This window comes from Pelobates fuscus, chromosome 2 (genome assembly GCF_036172605.1).
Source record: "Pelobates fuscus isolate aPelFus1 chromosome 2, aPelFus1.pri, whole genome shotgun sequence".
NCBI classification, from domain to species: domain Eukaryota; kingdom Metazoa; phylum Chordata; class Amphibia; order Anura; family Pelobatidae; genus Pelobates; species Pelobates fuscus.
This window is the reverse complement of record NC_086318.1, coordinates 65,327,055-65,353,637: the sequence shown is the minus strand read 5'-3', so window position 1 is coordinate 65,353,637 and position 26,583 is coordinate 65,327,055. Positions and strand designations below refer to the sequence as shown.

The 26,583-nt window shown below is 42.2% G+C and overlaps 8 non-coding genes across 8 annotated transcripts; 3 read left to right on the top strand and 5 right to left on the bottom strand.

Annotated features, from left to right (window-relative positions):
* Positions 1–340: 340 nt before the first annotated feature.
* TRNAQ-CUG (transfer RNA glutamine (anticodon CUG)) lies at positions 341–412 on the bottom strand. The gene has a single exon. It is a non-coding gene; the product is annotated as a tRNA-Gln (tRNA).
* Positions 413–1,382: 970 nt separating this feature from the next.
* Positions 1,383–1,454, bottom strand: TRNAQ-CUG (transfer RNA glutamine (anticodon CUG)). The gene has a single exon. It is a non-coding gene; the product is annotated as a tRNA-Gln (tRNA).
* Positions 1,455–1,615: 161 nt separating this feature from the next.
* TRNAL-CAA (transfer RNA leucine (anticodon CAA)) lies at positions 1,616–1,724 on the top strand. The gene is made up of 2 exons: positions 1,616–1,653; positions 1,679–1,724. It is a non-coding gene; the product is annotated as a tRNA-Leu (tRNA).
* Positions 1,725–2,354: 630 nt separating this feature from the next.
* Positions 2,355–2,426, bottom strand: TRNAQ-CUG (transfer RNA glutamine (anticodon CUG)). The gene has a single exon. It is a non-coding gene; the product is annotated as a tRNA-Gln (tRNA).
* A 161-nt stretch (positions 2,427–2,587) lies between these two features.
* TRNAL-CAA (transfer RNA leucine (anticodon CAA)) lies at positions 2,588–2,696 on the top strand. Its single transcript has 2 exons — positions 2,588–2,625; positions 2,651–2,696. It is a non-coding gene; the product is annotated as a tRNA-Leu (tRNA).
* Positions 2,697–10,539: 7,843 nt separating this feature from the next.
* TRNAQ-CUG (transfer RNA glutamine (anticodon CUG)) lies at positions 10,540–10,611 on the bottom strand. The gene has a single exon. It is a non-coding gene; the product is annotated as a tRNA-Gln (tRNA).
* A 161-nt stretch (positions 10,612–10,772) lies between these two features.
* On the top strand, positions 10,773–10,881 carry TRNAL-CAA (transfer RNA leucine (anticodon CAA)). Its single transcript has 2 exons — positions 10,773–10,810; positions 10,836–10,881. It is a non-coding gene; the product is annotated as a tRNA-Leu (tRNA).
* Positions 10,882–23,477: 12,596 nt separating this feature from the next.
* On the bottom strand, positions 23,478–23,550 carry TRNAK-CUU (transfer RNA lysine (anticodon CUU)). The gene has a single exon. It is a non-coding gene; the product is annotated as a tRNA-Lys (tRNA).
* Positions 23,551–26,583: the final 3,033 nt, after the last annotated feature.

Sequence of the window (26,583 nt, the reverse complement as noted above, 5' to 3'; positions counted from 1 at the left end):
CAGGAATGATCCATCATTTTATATTTAAAATAGGAAACTAATCACTTTATAATATCATTAGACTGCATCATCTAGGCATTGATACCAAATACCAAAGGATTTATGTTGGCCTGGTCCATACCCATGGTTAAGAAATGAAGGTATGCATAAATGCTTGAAAGAAATTAAACCAAGCAGATGCCAGAATTCTATTGAAGAAAAATGTGTTTGGTATCTAATGTCGAGATGGCTGACTCCAATTTGGCATCGGCAGATTATATATGCTTAAATTGGATTTTAAGAAAGAATGTTTTTTTGACTGTTGCTTTCTCTTGATGTGAAATTTTTAAAAGAATTACGCAGGTCCCACCGAGATTTGAACTCGGATCGCTGGATTCAGAGTCCGGAGTGCTAACAATTACACCATGGAACCCCACATGATGCTACCAACTGGTAGAATGCCTGGATCTCAGATCTTCGATAACGGTAGAATATCACCTCTCACTCAACTTCAATAAAAGTGGGTAATAGTAAGGAAAATGTAGACTTTGCACAAGTAGCAGACTTTTCCTGCCAAATCAGCTTACACACAGTGTCAGAATGGCCGAGCGGTCTAAGACGCCAGACTCAAGATCAACTTCTTCCACAATATGGGTGTTCTGGTCTCCACATGGAGGCGTGGGTACAAATCCCACTTCTGACAGCTCTTTCATATTTTTTGCTGTTCATTCTTAAAATTCCATCCTTTTACATTTAAAATAGGAAAATTATCACTTTTTAATGGGCAGAAGAATTCATCGTCTAGGCAGTTGCAGTATGACACCTTCTCTAAAGTCATTTGCCCATTGTGGCTTAATAGCAGGTGTTTAGAATTGATCAATATCTTTAAGTCTGAATGCTTCTGATGATGAAATTTCAAAGATTATTTTCTGGATTCTGTTCTTTTGGGGTGTCATTATTCGCTGGTTGTTAAACCCTACGGCATGTATCCTTCTTTGAAGTCATTCTCTGTGCCGTAGACTAACATTGTCTTAATGTGATGCTCTTCGTTGGGATTAACGATTCTGACCAGGAATGATCCATCATTTTCCATTTAAAATAGGAAACTAATCACTTTATAATATCATTAGACTGCATCATCTAGGCATTGATACCAAATACCAAAGGATTTATGTTGGCCTGGTCCATACCCATGGTTAAGAAATGAAGGTATGCATAAATGCTTGAAAGAAATGAAACCAAGCAGATGCCAGAATTCTATTGAAGAAAAATGTGTTTGGTATCTAATGTCGAGATGGCTGACTCCAATTTGGCATCGGCAGATTATATATGCTTAAATTGGATTTTAAGAAAGAATGTTTTTTTGACATGAAATTGATGTGAAATTTTTAAAAGTATTACACAGGTCCCACCGAGATTTGAACTCGGATGGCTGGATTCAGAGTCCAGAGTGCTAACCATTACACCATGGAACCCCACACGATGCTACCAACTGGTAGAATGCCTGGATCTCAGATCTTCGATAACGGTAGAATATCACCTCTCACTCAACTTCAATAAAAGTGGGTAATAGTAAGGAAAATGTAGACTTTGCACAAGTAGCAGACTTTTCCTGCCAAATCAGCTTACACACAGTGTCAGAATGGCCGAGCGGTCTAAGGCGCCAGACTCAAGATCAACTTCTTCCAAAATATGGGTGTTCTGGTCTCCACATGGAGGCGTCGGTTCAAATCCCACTTCTGACAGCTCTTTCATATTTTTTGCTGTTCATTCTTAAAATTCCATCCTTTTACATTTAAAATAGGAAAATTATCACTTTTTAATGGGCAGAAGAATTCAGATCAATATCTTTAAGTCTGAATGCTTCTGATGATGAAATTTCAAAGATTATTTTCTGGATTCTGTTCTTTTGGGGTGTCATTATTCGCTGGTTGTTAAACCCTACGGCATGTATCGTTCTTTGAAGTCATTCTCTGTGCCGTAGACTAACATTGTCTTAATGTGATGCTCTTCGTTGGGGATTAACGATTCTGACCAGGAATGATCCATCATTTTCCATTTAAAATAGGAAACTAATCACTTTATAATATCATTAGACTGCATAATCTAGGCATTGATACCAAATACCAAAGGATTTATGTTGGCCTGGTCCATACCCATGGTTAAGAAATGAAGGTATGCATAAATGCTTGAAAGAAATGAAACCAAGCAGATGCCAGAATTCTATTGAAGAAAAATGTGTTTGGTATCTAAAGTCGAGATGGCTGACTCCTATTTGGCATCGGCAGATTATATATGCTTAAATTGGATTTTAAGAAAGAATGTTTTTTTGACTGTTACTTTCTCTTGATGTGAAATTTTTAAAAGAATGACGCAGGTCCCACCGAGATTTGAACTCGGATGGCTGGATCCAGAGTCCAGAGTGCTAACCATTACAACATGGAACCCCACACAATGCTACCAACTGGTAGAATGCCTGGATCTCAGATCTTCGATAACGGTAGAATATCACCTCTCACTCAACTTCAATAAAAGTGGGTAATAGTAAGGAAAATGTAGACTTTGCACAAGTAGCAGACTTTTCCTGCCAAATCAGCTTACACACAGTGTCAGAATGGCCGAGAGGTCTAAGGCGCCAGACTCAAGATCAACTTCTTCCACAATATGGGTGTTCTGGTCTCCACATGGAGGCGTGGGTTCAAATCCCACTTCTGACAGCTCTTTCATATTTTTTGCTGTTCATTCTTAAAATTCCATCCTTTTACATTTAAAATAGGAAAATTATCACTTTTTAATGGGCAGAAGAATTCATCGTCTAGGCAGTTGCAGTATGACACCTTCTCTAAAGTCATTTGCCCATTGTGGCTTCATAGCAGGTGTTTAGAATTGATCAATATCTTTAAGTCTGAATGCTTCTGATGATGAAATTTCAAAGATTATTTTCTGGATTCTGTTCTTTTGGGGTGTCATTATTCGCTGGTTGTTAAACCCTACGGCATGTATCCTTCTTTGAAGTAATTCTCTGTGCCGTAGACTAACATTGTCTTAATGTGATGCTCTTCGTTGGGGATTAACGATTCTGACCAGGAATGATCCATCATTTTCCATTTAAAATAGGAAACTAATCACTTTATAATATCATTAGACTGCATCATCTAGGCATTGATACCAAATACCAAAGGATTTATGTTGGCCTGGTCCATACCCATGGTTAAGAAATGAAGGTATGCATAAATGCTTGAATGAAATGAAACCAAGCAGATGCCAGAATTCTATTGAAGAAAAATGTGTTTGGTATCTAATGTCGAGATGGCTGACTCCAATTTGGCATCGGCAGATTATATATGCTTAAATTGGATTTTAAGAAAGAATGTTTTTTTGACTGTTGCTCTCTCATGATTTGAAATTTTTAAAAGTATTACGCAGGTCCCACCAAGATTTGAACTCGGATGGCTGGATTCAGAGTGGATTCATTAAGTCTGAATGCTTCTGATGATGAAATTTCAAAGATTATTTTCTGGATTCTGTTCTTTTGGGGTGTCATTATTCGCTGGTTGTTAAACCCTACGACATGTATCCTTCTTTGAAGTCATTCTCTGTGCCGTAGACTAACATTGTCTTAATGTGATGCTCTTCGTTGGGGATTAACGATTCTGACCAGGAATGATCCATCATTTTCCATTTAAAATAGGAAACTAATCACTTTATAATATCATTAGACTGCATCATCTAGGCATTGATACCAAATACCAAAGGATTTATGTTGGCCTGGTCCATACCCATGGTTAAGAAATGAAGGTATGCATAAATGCTTGAAAGAAATGAAACCAAGCAGATGCCAGAATTCTATTGAAGAGAAATGTGTTTGGTATCTAATGTCGAGATGGCTGACTCCAATTTGGCATCGGCAGATTATATATGCTTAAATTGGATTTTAAGAAAGAATGTTTTTTTGACTGTTGCTTTCTCTTGATGTGAAATTTTTTTTTTAAATTTAAGATTTTTATTTTGTCATAACAAACAAAAAAAAAAGGAATAACTTGGGGATACAGAAAGGAAAAAAGGGGGGGGTATAAAGCAAGTCAAGCTTTTTGACATCATTTGTTCCTCTACAATTATATACGTGTACACATCCATGAATAAATACACACGTACGAATAGGCATGGAAAAAACACAAATGAACATGAATGTTTCTAAATAAACATACTTGGACCCATGTCAGTATCTGTAGTGTAGTGAACTCTTTGTTGTAGATTATTGTCTAGCTCTACTCATCCTTATCAATTTAGGCTATTCCTCAACTTTCTTGATCAGCTTAATACGACTTTACAAATGTAAGTGCCTTCGATAGTTAGGGCTGTTACCTGTGCGGTTTAAACTGGCCACAAACCACATCTTATATATTAATTCGTGCTACCCCTTGTGTGCCATTTGTATCGCTTTTACTACTTTTCTATACCGTTTTCTATGTGTAAGAAGCTAAAGTTAACTAACGGTTCTGTCTGGATTGTGAAGTTCACCAGTAGTGGGTCGGATGGTAGATTTTGTTTGGTAGTATTAACCTTGAGCTGAGATGTTGGTCCAGATAGTCAAACTAGCATTATGTTGCAGAGGGTGAGGGAGAGGGAGGAGAGAATATAGAACTGGGAGGGGGGAACAAGAGTTTCTGTATTGGACGAAAGAGTGCTTTCTAACCGTGCAACTATTTAGTTATGTCTGGTTTATGTGTTTAGATGTGTAGGCAGTATAGCTATTCCATGAGATGTTCCTCTACACGCCGTGAACTATCCATTTTCCATGGTTTGTTCTGAGCATTTTGATGCTAGTGTGACATATAGGTGTTTGAAAGCAGGCTATCTTATAGATAGTCTAACTATGTATTGGTCTCGTTAGTTATAGCAATCGACTTCTCATCGTGCAAATGTTTGTTGAGGTAATGTCTCTTCAACCACGGGGCCCAAAGTGCCCTTATTTTCTTGGACTTTTCGGGAGAGTCTGAAGAGAGAGCTTCATATCTATAGTATTGATGTATTTTATCTATGAGTTCCTTTTTAGTCGGGCAGTATGTAGATTTCCAGTGTGCTGTTAGAAGACTTCTGGCTGCCAATATAATCAGAATAGCAATTCTCCTAAAATTCATGCTCCAGGACTCAGGAAATAGCAAGAGGATACCCATTATCAATGTTAGAGGATGGGTTGACTCTGTTTCTTCTTGTAGTAGTGTTTGTACTTGCAACCATAAAGGTTTGATCTCGTTACAATCCCACCATATGTGGGTCATGTTTCCCTCCGCATTGCCACACCTCCAGCATTTGGGGTCTACATTTGGATACATTTTATGTAATTTGTGTGGTGTGAGGTACCATCTGAAGAGTACTTTCTTATGGGCCTCCACATGGGAGAAGCAAGACGTGGCACCTCGTAGTGCATTTAATGCTTTGAGCCATTGTTCATCCGTGAGTTTAGGGAGTCCTTCTTTCTCCCATTGTGTCGCATATTTGAAAGAACTAGGTGGGGCTTTACGTAATAGAATTTGGTAACAAAGGGATAAGGCCTTAGGTTTAGTTGGGGCCGAAAGGCACCTGTTATGGAGTAGTATGGCTGGGTCTTTCCGTGGAGTGGACTCGTCCGACAAGAATGTGACTTTGGTGTTTATAATGCTCTTCAACTGGAGGTATGGAAAGATAAATGAATTGGGTAGGTTATACTTCTGTTGTATTTCAGAGAAGGGTAGGATCATTGATCTATGGCAGAGGTCACTGATCTTTTTAACTCCCAGAGCCGTCCACGTCTTTAGGGAGAGCCAAGGGGATATGATTTCCAAGGTTTCCAGAGGTGCCTGAGCACAGAAGTTGCCTTCTGTAGACCAACTAGATCTGGTGGCATCCCATATTTTCAGGGTCAGTGCAGAGGTAGGGTACAGCCTGTTTGTGTGTGGTCGATAAGTTTTTGGTGACCATAGAATATTTGTTAGGCTATGTGGTTGTGAAATGGCTTGCTCCATGTCCACCCATTGAAAGGTATTCATCGGAGCATGAAGTCTGATGGCTGATTCAAGGATAGCTGCTTTGTAGTAAGCCAGCACTGTCGGAAGGCCCAACCCTCCCTCAGATGTGGTCAGATAAAGGAGCGATACCGGCAATCTCGGCTTCATGCCTCCCCATACGAATTTGTTTAGTATGGATTGTATGGTTTTGAGTAACTGTAGAGGGACTTGTAAGTGTAGCATCCTGAAGACATATAAGATTTTCGGTAGTATTACCATCTTGATCGTATTCAATCTCCCTAACCATGACAAGCGCACATCTCTCCATTTCTGGAAAATGGAATTACATATATTCGGCAGGGTAGCGTAGTTAAGAGTTATCATTTTTTGTTTGTGGAGAGCTAGTTTTACTCCTAGGTATGTAATGTAGTGTTGCCTCCAATCAAACTGATAAGAGGTTCGTAGTGTTTTAGCTCTTTGTGACGAAATGTTGATTGCAAGTGCCTGCGTTTTATTTTTGTTAAGTCTGTAGTAAGACACACGCCCATAAGTGTCCAGGATGTTTAGGAGTCTCGGCAGTGACTGCTCCGGTTTGCTAAGGGATACCAATATGTCATCTGCGAACATCGCTAGTCGATACTCACTTGAGTGGATTGGTATACCTGTGATTAGAGGATCATGACATATTTTATAGGCAAGGGGTTCTAAGGAGAGTATGAATAAGAGTGGAGATAACGGGCATCCTTGCCGTGTTCCATTGGTAAGTTTAAAAGGATGTGAAATAAAGCCTGAGTTAGAGACCTGTGCACTTGGATTACCATATAGTGTAAAGATACCCTTTATTAGTTCAGGTGGAAAGCCGTATTTGGAAAGGACTGTTGACATGTAGGCCCAGTTAAGTCGGTCAAAGGCCTTTTCCGCGTCCAAGGCCAGAAACAGACTTTCTGAGTCGTGTTTTTCTACATGGGATAGTATATTTAGTATCTTTCTAGTATTGTCACATCCTTGTCTGCCTTTAACAAATCCTGACTGATCATTATGCACGATACGGGGTATTATCTTTGCTAGCCTATTCGCTATAAGTTTGGCATATAGCTTGGTATCGCAATTCAAGAGAGATATGGGCCGAAAATTAGGGCAGTGTGTAGGGGGTTTGCCTGGTTTCGGTAATGTAGAAATATGGGCTTTCAGCATGTCCCTGGGCATGTTGCCTGTAGTGAAGCAGTGATTAAATAAGTCTGTCAAATAAGGAGCTAATATATGTCGAAACGTATAATAATACATGTTAGTAAATCCGTCTGGACCGGGTGATTTATGCTTCGGTAATTGTGTTATGGTTTGTAAAACTTCTGGTACTGTGAATGGTTCAATCAATTGTTGTCTTTCTATTGGGTTGAGGGACGGTAACTGAACATCTCGTAAAAAGTCATCAATGTCAGTTTGTTGGGGTGTGTGGAGGTCCCTATCGTCAGCTAGGTTGTATAGTTTGCTGTAGTATGTGCCCAATTCTTCCACTATTTCTTGTGGATTAGTAATTTTGTGTCCCTTGTCTGATTGGAGAAAGGCAATCTTAGACGAGGACGTCCGTGCTTTGAGCTGGGATGCCAAAATTTTGCCAGCTCTATTCCCGTCTTTGAAAAATCTATGTTTCATTCTGGTAAGGAGATATGTAGTCTTAGCTAGGTCCATATCTTTCAGGCGGGCCTGGAGTTGGAGTATTTTCGTAGTGTTGTCGTAAGAGGGAGACCTCTTGTCAGCGTGTGTGAGTGTGGCTAAGTCAGTTAGAATTTTTGTGTACGTGGCCAGGCGCTGTTTTTTATTATAACTAGCGTGTTTGATAAGTTGGCCTCTCAGGACTGCCTTGTGTGCTTGCCACAGGGTTTCTATTCCCACCTCCCCAGTGTTATTGAGAGAGAAATATGTTTCCAATTCTGCCTGGAGTTGTGTGATTAAAGTATGGTCTGACAAAAGAGTATCGTTAAGCCTCCAAGTGTACTTGCCAGTGACCGGGTATTGTATCTTGGTTGTCAGCAAAATCGGTGCATGATCCGACCACTTGATGTCTCCTATACCCACTTTCGTTATTTGTAGCGTTTGTGATTTGGGGATTAAAAATCGATCTATACGTGAGTATGTTGTATGGCTAAGGGAATGGTACGTATAATCCCTGTCTAATGGATTAAGTGCCCTCCATATGTCCAGGAACCCATGTTCTAAAAGTGTATCTCCTATAATTTTTGCAGATCGCACTCTTTGTGTAGCTGTAGCTTTTTTGACTTTATCAGTAGAGGTGGAGTCTAAGGTTGGGTCGAGGAGGAAGTTTGTATCCCCACCTATGATAAGATCGCCAAACTTATGTGCAAGTGATAAAGTGAGAATCTTCTCTAGAAAACTCCGTTGGTCTGTGTGAGGACCATATATATTAACTAGAGTAAATCGTGCATTATTAATTACACATTGTAGTATGAGAAACCTCCCCTCTCTATCTCCTATTTTTTTTATTAATTGGAAGGATAAGTCTTTGTTTATCAAGATTGTCACTCCTCTCTTCTTTAATTTATAAGTACTGTGGTAACCAATTGGGAAATGTTTAGAGAAGAATTTGGGTTGGTTATTTCTTTGGAAGTGGGTTTCTTGATAAAACGCTATATGTGCGTTATTTTCCTTTGCTTCCCTGAGTGCCATCCTACGTTTATGAGGCGAGTTCAAGCCTTTGGTGTTCAAGGAAAAAATGTTAAGAGACATCAAAACTATACAGAAGATTCCCTAGATGACTTTTACTAAATTGTAAGATACTATGACTTAGGAAATAAAGATAAAGGCTACCCAGATATTGATATCCTGTCAGATATTCACTTGAGTGATGCTGTTCTCTGCTGTAATTAGTTTGTGTGAGTGTTATTTCACAAAGGTCAGTGTGGACGTTCTATTTGAGACCCGTGTTAAAGCTAGAATATGCACTCTTGTTACGTTCCTTCAAATGTACCCGAGGGGGGGGAAATAACAGGGGTAAACAAAAAATAAACATAAACATCCAAATATATACAAGAAAAGTGTCTCCAAATCGAGACAAAACCATGTCTTGGTTAGTGGGCTAGAACAAAAAAGCCCATTTGGGGGGGAGAGAGCCCCTAGTTTACCTTTAAGGAATGATATATGAGGGTTACATAGAATTTGCGTATATGACATATAAAATACATTTGTGTTTATCCGCTTTATGAGATTTGTGCGACCTATGACTTGATGGTGGGGCCCAAGAATAAGAGCCCCCCCAGCAAGCCAGTCTGCCTGTTCCTTGCAATTATGACAGTCCTGTCCACAACAGGAACAGTTAGGCATTGGGTGGGATTGAAAAACCAGCATTACCCGGTTACCCATATGCCCTGACTATAATCAGGTTAAAAGAGACCCAGAAAGGGTATGTGATGTAGTCACTTAGCTGTAGCGACAGTTTGCCAATTCTGGGTCAGTTTCATCGGTGACTTCGTGAAGTATCGGTGGGAGGCATGGTCGTTGTCCTCCACAGGCAGGCCCCAATCGGCCAGAAGCTTGTCCCCGTCGTCTGGTGCAGGTAGGTGATGTTCTATGCCGTTTCGTCGAATAATAAGTTTCGTGGGGAAACCCCACTTATATGGGATATCTGCTGCTCTCAATGCTTTAGTGATTTGGCTGAAGGACCTCCGTGCTGCTAGCGTAGCCGCCGACAGATCAGTGAATAGTTGAAGTTTACTGTAAGTCCCAGGCAGCGTTTGCAATTTCTTTGCCGTTTGCATGAGATTTTCCTTCGTTGTATAGTAATGAAGCCTAGTGATAACATCTCGTGGGACAGATACTGGGAGATGCTTAGGCTTAGGCAGTCTATGAATCCTGTCTAGTAGGAGTTCAGATGTCGGGACCTCCGGTAGTATTTCCTGAAAGAGTTCTTTCGTATATTTCCCCAGGTCTGCAGGGCCGATCTCCTCAGGAATGCCGCGAATTCGGACATTATTCCGTCGATCTCTATCCTCGTGGTCGGCTAGTTTCGTAAGTACAGAGGTGAGTTTCGTCTCCAGTGCTTCACAGGCGGAGACCACGTTGTTATGTGCAGTTATTATCTCTTCTGTTTTTGATTCCAGACATTCTGTACGTTCGCCAAGGGCCTTCACTTCCATTCTGATCTCTTTGGCCAATTTAGCAAAGTCGGCTTGTAGAGAAGCTTGTAATTCTGCAAGCATTTTCTTGATTGAAGAATCGGTAGCCGGTGCTGTTGTGAGCGATATGATAGTTTTATCGCTTCTCCCAGAACTCGAGGCCGGTGATGCGGGCCTACCAGCGCCATCTTGCGCGCGGCGTGTCGGCGGTGATAGGGCCGTGACTTGTAATTCTGTCTGTTTCAGCTTCGCTTTTTTAGTGGAACGCTGTGCCATCTTCCTCTCCGTGACACCCGGAAATCTATGTGCAGGTCGGTTTTTGTTTTTTGCTCGTCTAATTGCTATATTATGTGGCTCTCTCCAGGAGCTGATCGCTTACACGTCCGTCTCCTTAAGCGGTCAGGCCACGCCCCCTCGATGTGAAATTTTTAAAAGAATTACGCAGGTCCCACCGAGATTTGAACTCGGATCGCTGGATTCAGAGTCCAGAGTGCTAACCATTACACCATGGAACCCCACACGATGCCACCAACAGGTAGAACGCCTGGATCTCAGATCTTCGATAACGGTAGAATATCACCTCTCACTCAACTTCAATAAAAGTGGGTAATAGTAAGGAAAATGTAGACTTTGCACAAGTAGCAGACTTTTCCTGCCGAATCAGCTTACACACAGTGTCAGAATGGCCGAGCGGTCAAAGGCGCCAGACTCAAGATCAACTTCTTCCACAATATGGGTGTTCTGGTCTCCACATGGAGGCGTGGGTTCAAATCCCACTTCTGACAGCTCTTTCATATTTTTTGCTGTTCATTCTTAAAATTCCATCCTTTTACATTTAAAATAGGAAAATTATCACTTTTTAATGGGCAGAAGAATTCCTCGTCTAGGCAGTTGCAATATGACACCTTCTCTAAAGTCATTTGCCCATTGTGGCTTCATAGCAGGTGTTTAGAATTGATCATATCTTTAAGTCTGAATGCTTCTGATGATGAAATTTCAAAGATTATTTTCTGGATTCTGTTCTTTTGGGGTGTCATTATTCGCTGGTTGTTAAACCCTACGGCATATATCCTTCTTTGAAGTCATTCTCTGTGCCGTAGACTAACATTGTCTTAATGTGATGCTCTTCGTTGGGGATTAACGATTCTGACCAGGAATGATCCATCATTTTCCATTTAAAATAGGAAACTAATCACTTTATAATATCATTAGACTGCATCATCGAGGCATTGATACCAAATACCAAAGGATTTATGTTGGCCTGGTCCATACCCATGGTTAAGAAATGAAGGTATGCATAAATGCTTGAAAGAAATGAAACCAAGCAGATGCCAGAATTCTATTGAAGAAAAATGTGTTTGGTTGCTAATTTCGAGATGTCTGACTCCAATTTGGCATCGGCAGATTATATATGCTTAAATTGGATTTTAAGAAAGAATGTTTATTTGACTGTTGATTTCTCTTGATGTGAAATTTTTTAAACAAGTACGCAGGTCCCACCGAGATTTGAACTTGGATAGCTGAATTCGGAGAGTGCTAACCATTACACCATGGAACCCCAGATGATTCTACCAACTGGTTTATGGTTATGGTTAGATGGTTAGATTTGAAAATCTCCCTCTACTAAAATGTTTTGTAAGAATTCCTCAATTGTCTTACAACAATTAAATAGCTTGACACACTTTTCCAAAGAACTACACTCCTGTTTCTTCACCTTCTATGTTTTTCAAATATACAATCTGCTCTAATATATGGTGACTTTTATGATTCCCTAGGCCAAACGTAGGCACCTTCCTTCTTTTTTTATTTTTTCAATAAAGGAGACATAAAATTACATATCTCGCCCAACGTGGGGCTCGAACCTACGACCCTGATATTAAGAGTCTCATGATCTACCGACTGAACTAGCCGGGCTGATTCCTACATTCATTATGCTCTGACTTCGGATGCAAAGAGTGGATGGAGAGAGCTTGCAAAGCTCTCTATCTTGGTTTAGCTATTTAATATAATATATAAAATGTACCTTCTAAAACAAGAGAAAAATCAAATCACTTTACCCTATACGATTCAAGCAATCCACCCTATAATGAAACGTCTCCAGGTTGGCATTCCTAGACTCGTAAAACAATCAGAAACAGTGAAGGATATAATGGGCCATAGTAGCTCTTGTTCCACAGTGAGATCTAGTTTTGATTTTAATCCCTTAGTTTCTGTCTAGGTGATAAGTTTTGAAAATCTCCCCTTTTTGGATCATAACGAGAAGTCTCCAAGTCTGCATTTCTAGAGTCGTAAAACAATTAGAAATGGTGAAGGAAATGATGGGCACTAGTAACTCTTGTCTGACAGTGGGGTTTAATTTAGATTTTATTCAGTTAGACTGTGTCCAGTAACATGTGATTAGCATTGAAAACCTACCCCTTTTGGATTGTTTCATTTCTCCTGGCCTGATGGTGAAAGAGATCATAGACCCTAGTTGCTTATGTTGGAAGGTGAGATTTAGCTCCACTGAACCATATAAAGTTGCCTTCTTAAACAATGGCTTCATTGCTCTTATGGAAATAGTATGACTTAATTCCTTATATTCTAAGGTAGCATTTTGTTAGCATTTTCCCCTGCTAGGTTGTGTCCACTGGTTTATGGTTAGATTTGAAAATCTCCCTCTACTAAAATGTTTTGTAAGAATTCCTCAATCGTCTTACAACAATTAAATTGCTTGACACACTTTTCCAAAGAACTACACTCCTGTTTCTTGACCTTCTATGTTTTTCAAATATACAATCTGCTCTAATATATGGTGACGTTTATGATTTTATAAGATTCAAGCAATCCACCCTGTAATGAAACGTCTCCAGGTTGGCATTCCTAGACTCGTAAAACAATCAGAAACAGTGAAGGATATAATGGGCCATAGTAGCTCTTGTTCCACAGTGAGATCTAGTTTTGATTTTAATCCCTTAGTTTCTGTCCAGGTGATAAGATTTGAAAATCTCCCCTTTTTGGATCATAACGAGAAGTCTCCAAGTCTGCATTTCTAGAGTCGTAAAACAATTAGAAATGGTGAAGGAAAGGATGGGCCATAGTAGCTCTTGTCTGACAGTGGGGTTTAATTTAGATTTTATTCAGTTAGACTGTGTCCAGTAACATGTGATTAGCATTGAAAACCTACCCCTTTTGGATTGTTTCATTTCTCCTGGCCTGATGGTGAAAGAGATCATAGACCCTAGTTGCTTATGTTGGAAGGTGAGATTTAGCTCCACTGAACCATATAAAGTTGCCTTCTTAAACAATGGCTTCATTGCTCTTATGGAAATAATATGACTTAATTCCTTATATTCTAAGGTAGCATTTTGTTAACATTTTCCCCTGCTAGGTTGTGTCCACTGGTTTATGGTTAGATTTGAAAATCTCCCTCTACTAAAATGTTTTGTAAGAATTCCTCAATCGTCTTACAACAATTAAATAGCTTGACACACTTTTCCAAAGAACTACACTCCTGTTTCTTGACCTTCTATGTTTTTCAAATATACAATCTGCTCTAATATATGGTGACGTTTATGATTTTATAAGATTCAAGCAATCCACCCTGTAATGAAACGTCTCCAGGTTGGCATTCCTAGACTCGTAAAACAATCAGAAACAGTGAAGGATATAATGGGCCATAGTAGCTCTTGTTCCACAGTGAGATCTAGTTTTGATTTTAATCCCTTAGTTTCTGTCCAGGTGATAAGATTTGAAAATCTCCCCTTTTTGGATCATAACGAGAAGTCTCCAAGTCTGCATTTCTAGAGTCGTAAAACAATTAGAAATGGTGAAGGAAATGATGGGCCATAGTAGCTCTTGTCTAACAGTGGGGTTTAATTTAGATTTTATTCAGTTAGACTCTGTTAGGTTCTGTCCCTCTAACCGGAGTTTTTTTCCCTTCCCTTCCCTCCCCTGCTCTCCCGCGTTCTGCGCGGGACCCAGCTCTATCTCACTGCCGCGACCGCCTCTTACCCCACGGCCGCGGCTGAGTGCTCTCCTCTCCCCGCTCACGGGCTGTCCCCGCGGGTCGGGTGCACGAGCGCCTCCCTCACGTGCGGCGGTCATTTTGGGCGGACCCTGTTCTGCTTGCTGTGCTGCCGTGCGGTCGGTCGCCTTGTTTTTCCTCTGGGTCCCCTGGGGCTCTGACGGTCTGGTCCTTCTTTGTTCTCCCTAATATTTTCTGTGGGTTAATCAACCCTTCTCTTCCCTATATTAATAGTTAGTTTGCTTAGCTTAACACTTCACGGTTATTGTACCAGTATGCAGGATAGGGAGGATGGCCCTGTAGGCCCCCCTGGGGACTTTCACACAGATAATCCTGAGGGTGCTATGGCCTCTTAGGAGTTTCAGGCCATGCTAGAGGCCACTATGGCTTCTTCAATACAGAAGGCTATTGCCTGGGGGCTGTTTCCTCCTCATTTTCACAGTCCCTGCATTCTATGGTTTTACCTGCTATGGTCCCTACTACCCCACTAGGTGTGGGTTCCCCTTCCCCTGCTCAGACTGTGCCTGGCGCCCGTAAGGCAAGGGCCAAATCTAAACATGTCAGCTCCCATTCCTCGATGCAGGCTCTGCCTGCCATGACTGACACGCTAGAGGCGGTCACAGATGGCGCGCACCCCACGCGCAAAAGAGCCCCTGGCCGGGCTAAAAAGGCTAGATTGTGGAAACGGTCTAGAGCCCTTGATGATGGGTTGGATTCCGACCGGAGTGTGGAGGACGAATCCGACATTATGGAGTATGACTCCTTTGAGGAAATTGAATTTGGAGAGGATTTGCCCCTTACGGGCGTGAACCCCTCGGGGTCCTCTTCCAAGGCCCGGGGTCAGATATTAGGCCCCTCTGGGGATGACAAAGCACTCCTTGACCCACAGGGTAACCCCCTGTTTGATCCAGACGACCTACGTCACCGCCGGTCCGCTGAATGGGTGTCAGGGACCAGGAACCAGACAGAGACGGAACTAGATGCAAACACACCTTTATTGATAAATAAATAAATAACAAAAGCAAAGCCCAGGAATCAAGCAGGGGTCAGTCACCAGAGCAGGTAGTCAGACAAGCCAGGGATCAGGAGCACGGAGAGCAGCGGAGTCAGGAACAAGGCCGGAGTCAGGAACCAGGAACAAACAGGAAACACAGGAACAAGGAGACTTCTGGGAAACAGGAAACCACGCAAGGGCAAGGAGGTTCTGGGCTTAGCTGCTTAAATAGGCAGAACTGATTAGCAGCAGGGTTGATTACTACTCACAGGTGAGTAACCGTGGCAACAAGCAGAAGGAGCTCATAGTAATTGCAGCTGAAACTCAATCACTGAAACAGAAAAGGGTTGCTGTTTAAAACAGCAAAGAAACCCTGACAGTACCTCCCCCTCAACGACTCCCCCCATCTCTGTTGGTGGGTCCGGGCTTCATGGGGAAGCGGGCGTGATAGGAACGAAGGAGGGATGGTGCATGGACATCAGAGGTTGGAACCCAGGAGCGTTCCTCTGGACCGTATCCTTTCCAGTGCACCAAGTATTGGATCTATCCTCTGAAGACCCGTGAGTCAATGATGCTGCGTATTTCATATTCCTCATGATTGTCAATCAGAACAAGACGTGGACGTGGCACTGAGGTGGTGTAGCGATTACAAACCAACGGTTTCAAGAGGGAAACATGGAAAACATTTGAGATCCGCATGTTAGCAGGAAGGTCAAGTGCGTAAGCTACAGGGTTAACCCTTCGAAGTATACGAAATGGCCCAACGTATCGGGGTGCCAGTTTTTGTGAGGGAACGCGGAGGCGTAGGTTGCGGGAAGACAGCCAGACCCTCTCTCCGACCTGATAGGTAGGTGCAGGAAGGCGTCTGCGGTCGGCCTGGAGTTTGTAGTTCTGCATTGTGCGTTGCAAAGAATTCTGAACCTGCACCCAAGTGGAACGGAGTTCCCTGAGATGTTCCTCCAATGCCGGTATCCCCTGTGGCAAGAACGTATCAGGCAACATGGACGGTTGAAACCCATAGTTCGCCAAGAATGGGGATAACCGGGAGGAGGCATTAATCGCACTATTGTGGGCAAACTCCGCCCAGGGTAGCAGATCAGACCAGTTGTTCTGGTGGTCAGAAATGTAGCAACGCAGAAACTGTTCCAGTGTTTGGTTAGCTCATTCCGCTGCACCATTGGATTGCGGGTGGTAGGCAGAGGAGAAGGAAAGCTGAACTCCCATTTGCATACAAAAAGCTCTCCAAAATCTGGACACGAACTGGCTACCCCTATCTGAGACTATCACTTTGGGTAACCCATGCAAACGAAAGACCTCCCGAGCAAAAATTGTTGCAAGTTCCTGGGAAGTTGGTAGTTTTTTCAAGGGAATGCAATGCGACATCTTCGAGAATCGGTCAACAACCATGAGAACGACTGTATTGCCACGGGAGACCGGAAGATCTACGATAAAATCCATGGACAAGTGGGTCCAGGGTCGTTCACCATTAGGTATGGTTTGCAGGAGACCCACTGGAGGGCGTCGTGGGATTTTATTTTGAGCGCACACAGGACAGGCAGCTACAAAAGCGGTAACATCCGAACGGAGACTAGGCCACCAAAATTGCCGGGAGACAGACCAGATTAACTGTTTTTTGCCTGGATGTCCAGCTGCTTTGGAGTCGTGGTATGTACTCAATAGTTTCATGCGGAGGTTAATGGGTACAAAACAACGGCCATTAGGTTTCTCTGGAGGAGCATTAATTTGTGCAGCCAGAATCTCCTCGCCTAGGGGTGAGGTGAGGTTAGTATGGATGGTTGCCAGTATATGGTCCGGAGGAATAACAGGAGTAGGGGTTATCTCCTCTCTAGATGGAGGGGAGAACTGTTGAGACAAGGCATCAGCCCGAATGTTTTTAGTACCGGGCAAGTAAGAAACCATATAATTGAATCTTGATAGGAATAGAGCCCATCTAGCTTGCCGGGGGGAAAGCCGCTTAGCTTCGGAAAGATATGTAAGATTCTTGTGGTCTGTGAGGATGAGGATTGGCACTGACGTACCCTCAAGAAGGTGCCTCCATTCTTTGAGAGCTAGAATTATGGCTAGAAGTTCTTTATCACCAATCTGGTAATTGCATTCCGCCGGGTTCAATTTCCTCGATAAATACCCGCACGGATGCCTGGGGCTCTCAGGGTTAGGATGTTGAGACAGGAGGGCGCCTACTCCTGTCTCAGACGCATCGACTTCGAGAATGAATGGTAAGGCAGGGTTAGGGTGTGCCAGTATAGGAGCAGCAGCAAAGGCGACTTTGAGAGACTCAAAGGCAGTAATGGCTTCTTGTGACCAATGCTGTGGATCAGCATCTCTCCTGGTCATGTCCGTGAGAGGTTTAACCAAGGAAGAAAAGTTGCGTGTGAACTTCCGATAATAATTGGTGAAGCCCAGAAAACGTTGTATAGAGCGAAGACCCGTAGGTCGAGGCCATTTTAGTACAGCCGAAAGTTTCTCAGGATCCATAGAGAATCCAGCATCTGAGATAACATATCCTAAGAATGTGACCTGTTTGCAGTTAAACTCACATTTCTCCAATTTGCAGAACAGATTATTTTCTCTAAGTCTCTGTAGAACACGAGAAACGTCTGCGTGATGGTTCTCGAGAGATGTGGAATGGATAAGAATATCATCAAGATAAACCACCACACATTGCAGGACGTCATTTATAAATTCTTGGAAAACCGCCGGAGCATTGCAAAGACCAAAGGGCATTACTAGGTATTCGTAATGGCCGCTCCTGGTGTTAAATGCGGTTTTCCATTCGTGGTCCTCTTTTTTCCGGCCGAGATTATATGCCCCTCTCAGATCAAGTTTGGTGAAGACCGTTGCTCCCTTGAGGCGGTCAAATAACTCCGTGATTAATGGAATGGGGTAGGCATTCTTAATAGTAATGCGATTGAGACCCCTATAGTCGATACAGGGTCTCAACTCGCCATCTTTTTTCTTTACAAAGAAAAAGCCGGCCCCGGCAGGAGAAGATGACATCCGAATAAAACCCTTAGACAGTGCATCGGTAACATACTCCTCCATGGCTCGATTCTCTGCTACAGACAGTGGGTAAATCCGGCCACGGGGAGGATTGGCACCAGGTTGGAGTTCGATACCACAGTCATACGGACGGTGTGGTGGCAGAGCGCTGGCTTGACCTTTGTCAAATACATCTTGGAATTCTTGGTACTCAGCGGGTAAGGAAGAGGCAGAACATGCGCCCAAAACTTTGACCGGTTTCTGGAGACAGGACAATGTGCATTGCTGGGACCATGATAATATCTCAGCTTTGCGCCAATCAATTGTGGGGTTATGCTTCTGTAACCAAGGGTATCCCAAAACAACCTGGTAATATGGAGAGGAAATGACCTGGAATTGGATCGTCTCATGATGTAGAGCCCCTACAGCCAGAGATATGGGCACGGTTTCTTGGGTCACGTGGGTTGGCTGTATTGGTCTGCCATCGATGGCTTTGAAGGCTAGTGGGAAGTTGCGAGACTGTAAGGATATAGAGTGCTTTGCTGCAAATGCACAATCTATAAACAAGCCTGCGGCCCCAGAATCAAGAAATGCCCGGGTTTCAATGGATGAATCAGGCCAGGAGAGGATAATAGGCACCAAGGGTTTGCCCACACATATCTCTGGGTCTGCAGAAAGACCACCCAAGATCTGCCCCTGACAGTATCTTGGGTGCGGGCCCTTTGCCGGACGAATCGGGCAAAACTTTAACATGTGACCGTGGTGTCCGCAGTATAGGCACAGACCCTCCCTCCTCCTAAAGGCTCTCTCCTCGACCGAGAGGCGTGAGAAGCCTAACCGCCTTGGCTCCACACAGACAGAGGACTCAGGACCAGGAGGCATGGGAGGTGAGGGAGGTTTGGGTGGGTTAGAAAAGCTTGGTGCCAAATCTACAAGAGGCCTCCGCAGGCGCTCCCTGGATGAGGATCTCTCTCGAAGTCTGATGTCAATGAGGGTGACAAATGATATCAGTTCCTCGAGATCTTTAGGTAATTCTCTGGCTGCAATCTCATTTTTAAACACATCGGAGAGACCCTGTGCAAAGGCAGCCACGAGAGTCTCGTTGTTCCAGCCACCCTCTGCTGCCATGGTACGGAATTCACTGGCATACTCGACAATAGTTTTTGTGCCCTGAGCATTGGACAAGAGTAGTTCGGCAGTAGGGGTGGAGCGAGCTGGAATATCAAAAACCCTTTTGAAGGACGCAACAAATTCAGGGTAATTGTAAATAATAGGCTTCTCTGCCTCCCAGAGAGGTTTTGCCCAAGCTAGGGCTTTTTCAGACAGCAAAGAAATCATGAAGTGAACTTTGTCACTGTCTGTAGGAAATGCCTGGGGCAGGATTTCAAGGTATCTTTTAACCTGATTTATAAATTCTCTGCACTGAGCTGGGTTGCCCCCAAAATACTGAGGGAGCGGGACAGACCCAGTCATTTCTCTAGCCGCTACAGGTTTGGAGGCTACAACCGGTGCTAGAACAGGAAGTGAGGCAGAGGCGGCCGCAATCGCAGGCTGGCCGGGTACTGGATCCAGATGGGCGTACTGGTCCAAATGGTGGTTCTGCTGGTCCCACCGGGTTAAGTAGGTTAGGTATAGGTGTCTTGCCTGTACCATCTGTATTCATGGCCCTTGCGTAATGTCAGGGACCAGGAACCAGACAGAGACGGAACTAGATGCAAACACACCTTTATTGAAAAATAAATAAATAACAAAAGCAAGGTCCAGGAATCAAGCAGGGGTCAGTCACCAGAGCGGGTAGTCAGACAAGCCAGGGATCAGGAGCACGGAGAGCAGCGGAGTCAGGAACAAGGCCGGAGTCAGGAACCAGGAACAAACAGGAAACACAGGAACAAGGAGACTTCTGGGAAACAGGAAACCACGCAAGGGCAAGGAGGTTCTGGGCTTAGCTGCTTAAATAGGCAGAACTGATTAGCAGCAGGGTTGATTACTACTCACAGGTGAGTAACCGTGGCAACAAGCAGAAGGAGCTCATAGTAATTGCAGCTGAAACTCAATCGCTGAAACAGAAAAGGGTTGCTGTTTAAAACAGCAAAGAAACCCTGACAATGGGTCCCCCCGGACCATATTGCCCAGTACGTGGCTAAGCGCATCCGCACGCCCCTTTATAGAGAAGGCCGCAATAAACTGCGCGCCGAATGCCCGCGCCCTACCCTCCTGGGCGCTGCCTGTAAGACCCCAGACATTGACCCGCAGATTGCCCAGTTCTTGAATAAGTCGGGCTGGAAGCCCAAGAAGGGCCTTTACCATTCCCTGAAGGGGTGCCAGGACAAGATCCTGGATACACTGGGACCCCTCTCGAAGCTATACGAGCTTCTCAATTCTGCTAGAACTGGAGACTCAGTTTTAGATATGGATGTGGCCGTAGGTTGTGTCCAACGGGCCATATGTTTACTGGGGAACGCCAATACGGCGATGTCTACAGAGAGGCGTAAAGCAATCCTCTTAAACATTGACCCTAAGCTGGTCACCATGACTGTGGCGGAACCTGACCCGACCGATGAGGGTTTGCTGTTCGGCACCTCCTTTGTTAAGGACATGGGGTCATATGTCAAGACCTTCAATGCAATTGACAAGGCGCAGGCGAACATGAAGCGCGTGTTCGCGCCTAAGGTTTTCGGAGGGGCCGGGCATAGCAGGAACCGTCCACCCGGCCGTGGTTTCCAAGGCGCATTCCGCGCAACCAGAGGTTCCTTTTTTCCCTCCCGGGGATTTCAGGACCAAAGAAAACCTCCCTTCTTCCCAGCCAGAGGTCGGGCTTGGGGCTCCAGATGCCCCCACGGTGGTACCCCCAGCAGACGTCCTTACGGTGAGTACCCTTTCTTCCCCTCCCGTTCAAGTGGCGGGGAGGCTGGCCTTATTTTACCGAGAGTGGGAAAATATCACCTCGGATGCTTGGGTTCTGCAATGTGTAAGGGGGTATCGCCTAGAGTTTGTTTCCATGCCTTTCCAGCTTTATTCCCCCAGAGAACTGTCTCTTAACTATTTAATATAATATATACATTTACCTTCTTAAACAAGAGAAAAATCAGATCACTTTACCCTATAGAATTCACCCTGTAATGAAAAGTCTTCAAGTGTGCATTCCGAGAGAGCATTGCGGAAGCAAAGGGTGGATGGAGGGAACTCGCAAAGCTCTCTATCTTAATGTAAGATATAAAATTTACCTTCTTAAACAAGAGAAAAATCATATCACTTTACCCTATAAGATTCAAGCAATCCACCCTGTAATGAAACGTCTCCAGGTTGGCATTCCTAGACTCGTAAAACAATCAGAAACAGTGAAGGATATAATGGGCCATAGTAGCTCTTGTTCCACAGTGAGATCTAGTTTTGATTTTAATCCCTTAGTTTCTGTCCAGGTGATAAGATTTGAAAATCTCCCCTTTTTGGATCACAATTAGAATGGTGAAGGAAATGGTGGGCCATAGTAGCTCTTGTCTGACAGTGGGGTTTAATTTAGATTTTATTCAGTTAGACTGTGTCCAGTAACATGTGATTAGCATTGAAAACCTACCCCTTTTGCATTGTTTCATTTCTCCTGGCCTGATGGTGAAAGAGATCATAGACCCTAGTTGCTTATATTGGAAGGTGAGATTTAGCTCCACTGAACCATATAAAGTTGCCTTCTTAAACAATGGCTTCATTGCTCTTATGGAAATAATATGACTTAATTCCTTATATTCTAAGGTAGCATTTTGTTAACATTTTCCCCTGCTAGGTTGTGTCCACTGGTTTATGGTTAGATTTGAAAATCTCCCTCTACTAAAATGTTTTGTAATAATTCCTCAATCGTCTTACAACAATTAAATTGCTTGACACACTTTTCCAAAGAACTACACTCCTGTTTCTTCACCTTCTATGTTTTTCAAATATACAATCTGCTCTAATATATGGTGACTTTTATGATTCCCTAGGCCAAACGTAAGCACCTTCCTTCTTTTTTTATTTTTTCAATAAAGGAGACATAAAATTATATATCTCGCCCAACGTGGGGCTAGAACCCACGACCCTGAGATTAAGAGTCTCATGCTCTACCGACTGAGCTAGCCGGGCTGATTCCTACATGCATTATTCTCTGATTTCGGATGCAAAGGGTGGATGGAGAGAGCTTGCAAAGCTCTCTATCTTGGTTTAACTATTTAATATAATATATACATTTACCTTCTTAAACAAGAGAAAAATCAGATCACTTTACCCTATAGAATTCACCCTGTAATGAAAAGTCTTCAAGTCTGCATTCCGAGAGAGCTTTGCGGAAGCAAAGGGTGGATGGAGGGAACTCGCAAAGCTCTCTATCTTAATGTAAGATATAAAATTTACCTTCTTAAACAAGAGAAAAATCATATCACTTTACCCTATAAGATTCAAGCAATCCACCATGTAATGAAACGTCTCCAGGTTGGCATTCCTAGACTCGTAAAACAATTAGAAACAGTGAAGGATATAATGGGCCATAATAGCTCTTGTTCCACAGTGAGATCTCGTTTTGATTTTAATCCCTTAGTTTCTGTCCAGGTGATAAGATTTGAAAATCTCCCCTTTTTGGATCATAACGAGAAGTCTCCAAGTCTGCATTTCTAGAGTCGTAAAACAATTAGAATGGTGAAGGAAATGGTGGGCCATAGTAGCTCTTGTCTGACAGTGGGGTTTAATTTAGATTTTATTCAGTTAGACTGTGTCCAGTAACATGTGATTAGCATTGAAAATCTACCCCTTTTGGATTGTTTCATTTCTCCTGGCCTGATGGTGAAAGAGATCATAGACCCTAGTTGCTTATGTTGGAAGGTGAGATTTAGCTCCACTGAACCATATAAAGTTGCCTTCTTAAACAATGGCTTCATTGCTCTTATGGAAATAATATGACTTAATTCCTTATATTCTAAGGTAGCATTTTGTTAACATTTTCCCCTGCTAGGTTGTGTCCACTGGTTTATGGTTAGATTTGAAAATCTCCCTCTACTAAAATGTTTTGTAAGAATTCCTCAATCGTCTTACAACAATTAAATTGCTTGACACACTTTTCCAAAGAACTACACTCCTGTTTCTTCACCTTCTATGTTTTTCAAATATACAATCTGCTCTAATATATGGTGACTTTTATGATTCCCTAGGCCAGGGGTAGGCAACCTTCGGCTCTACAGATGTTGTGGACTACATCTCCCTTGATGCTTTGCCAGCAATATGGCTGTAAAAGCATTATGGGAGATGTAGTCCAAAACATCTGTAGAGCCGAATGTTGCCTACCCCTGCCCTAGGCCAAACGTAAGCACCTTCCTTCTTTTTTTATTTTTTCAATAAAGGAGACATAAAATTACATATCTCGCCCAACGTGGGGCTCGAACCCACGACCCTGAGATTAAGAGTCTCATGCTCTACCGACTGAGCTAGCCGGGCTGATTCCTACATGATTATTCTCTGACTTCGGATGCAAAGGGTGGGTGGAGAGAGCTTGCAAAGCTCTTTATCTTGGTTTAACTATCTAATATAATATATAAATTTACCTTCTTAAACAAGAGAAAAATCATATCACTTTACCCTATAAGATTCAAGCAATCCACCCTGTAATGAAACGTCTCCAGGTTGGCATTCCTAGACTCGTAAAACAATCAGAAACAGTGAAGGATATAATGGGCCATAGTAGCTCTTGTTCCAAAGTGAGATCTAGTTTTGATTTTAATCCCTTAGTTTCTGTCCAGGTGATAAGATTTGAAAATCTCCCCGTTTTGGATCACAATTAGAATGGTGAAGGAAATGGTGGGCCATAGTAGCTCTTGTCTGACAGTGGGGTTTAATTTAGATTTTATTCAGTTAGACTGTGTCCAGTAACATGTGATTAGCATTGAAAACCTACCCCTTTTGCATTGTTTCATTTCTCCTGGCCTGATGGTGAAAGAGATCATAGACCCTAGTTGCTTATGTTGGAAGGTGAGATTTAGCTCTATTGAACCATATAAAGTTGCCTTCTTAAACAATGGCTTCATTGCTCTTATGGAAATAATATGACTTAATTCCTTATATTCTAAGGTAGCATTTTGTTAACATTTTCCCCTGCTAGGTTGTGTCCACTGGTTTATGGTTAGATTTGAAAATCTCCCTCTACTAAAATGCTTTGTAAGAATTCCTCAATCGTCTTACAACAATTAAATTGATTGACACACTTTTCCAAAGAACTACACTCCTGTTTCTTCACCTTCTATGTTTTCAAATATGCAATCTGCTCTAATATATGGTGACTTTTATGATTTTATAAGATTCAAGCAATCCACCCTGTAATGAAACGTCTCCAGGTTGGCATTCCTAGACTTGTAAAACAATCAGAAACAGTGAAGGATATAATGGGCCATAGTAGCTCTTGTTCCACAGTGAGATCTAGTTTTGATTTTAATCCCTTAGTTTCTGTCCAGGTGATAAGATTTGAAAATCTCCCCTTTTTGGATCATAACGAGAAGTCTCCAAGTCTGCATTTCTAGAGTCGTAAAACAATTAGAAATGGTGAAGGAAATGATGGGCCATAGTAGCTCTTGTCTGACAGTGGGGTTTAATTTAGATTTTATTCAGTTAGACTGTGTCCAGTAACATGTGATTAGCATTGAAAACTTTTTGCATTGTTTCATTTCTCTTGGCCTGATGGTGAAAGAGATCATAGACCCTAGTTGCTTATGTTGGAAGGTGAGATTTAGCTCCACTGAACCATATAAAGTTGCCTTCTTAAACAATGGCTTCATTGCTCTTATGGAAATAATATGACTTAATTCCTTATATTCTAAGGTAGCATTTTGTTAACATTTTCCCCTGCTAGGTTGTGTCCACTGGTTTATGGTTAGATTTGAAAATCTCCCTCTACTAAAATGCTTTGTAAGAATTCCTCAATCGTCTTACAACAATTAAATTGATTGACACACTTTTCCAAAGAACTACACTCCTGTTTCTTCACCTTCTATGTTTTTCAAATATGCAATCTGCTCTAATATATGGTGACTTTTATGATTTTATAAGATTCAAGCAATCCACCCTGTAATGAAACGTCTCCAGGTTGGCATTCCTAGACTTGTAAAACAATCAGAAACAGTGAAGGATATAATGGGCCATAGTAGCTCTTGTTCCACAGTGAGATCTAGTTTTGATTTTAATCCCTTAGTTTCTGTCCAGGTGATAAGATTTGAAAATCTCCCCTTTTTGGATCATAACGAGAAGTCTCCAAGTCTGCATTTCTAGAGTCGTAAAACAATTAGAAATGGTGAAGGAAATGAGGGGCCATAGTAGCTCTTGTCTGACAGTGGGGTTTAATTTAGATTTTATTCAGTTAGACTGTGTCCAGTAACATGTGATTAGCATTGAAAACCTACCCCTTTTGCATTGTTTCATTTCTCCTGGCCTGATGGTGAAAGAGATCATAGACCCTAGTTGCTTATGTTGGAAGGTGAGATATAGCTCCACTGAAACATATAAAGTTGCCTTCTTAAACAATGGCTTCATTGCTCTTATGGAAATAATATGACTTAATTCCTTATATTCTAAGGTAGCATTTTGTTAACATTTTCCCCTGCTAGGTTGTGTCCACTTGTTTAATTTAGATTTTATTCAGTTAGACTGTGTCCAGTAACATGTGATTAGCATTGAAAACCTACCCCTTTTGCATTGTTTCATTTCTCCTGGCCTGATGGTGAAAGAGATCATAGACCCTAGTTGCTTATGTTGGAAGGTGAGATTTAGCTCTATTGAACCATATAAAGTTGCCTTCTTAAACAATGGCTTCATTGCTCTTATGGAAATAATATGACTTAATTCCTTATATTCTAAGGTAGCATTTTGTTAACATTTTCCCCTGGGAGGTTGTGTCCACTTGTTTATTGTTAGATTTGAAAATCTTCCTCTACTAAAATATTTTGTAAGAATTCCTCAATCGTCTTACAACAATTAAATTGCTTGACAAACTTTTCCAAAGAACTACACTCCTGTTTCTTCACCTTCTATGTTTTTCAAATATACAATCTGCTCTAATATATGGTGACTTTTATGATTCCCTAGGCCAAACGTAAGCACCTTCCTTCTTTTTTATCATAACGAGAAGTCTCCAAGTCTGCATTTCTAGAGTAGTAAAACAATTAGAAATGGTGAAGGAAATGAGGGGCCATAGTAGCTCTTGTCTGACAGTGGGGTTTAATTTAGATTTTATTCAGTTAGACTGTGTCCAGTAACATATGATTAGCATTGAAAACCTACCCCTTTTGCATTGTTTCATTTCTCCTGGCCTGATGGTGAAAGAGATCATAGACCCTAGTTGCTTATGTTGGAAGGTGAGATTTAGCTCTATTGAACCATATAAAGTTGCCTTCTTAAACAATGGCTTCATTGCTCTTATGGAAATAATATGACTTAATTCCTTATATTCTAAGGTAGCATTTTGTTAACATTTTCCCCTGGTAG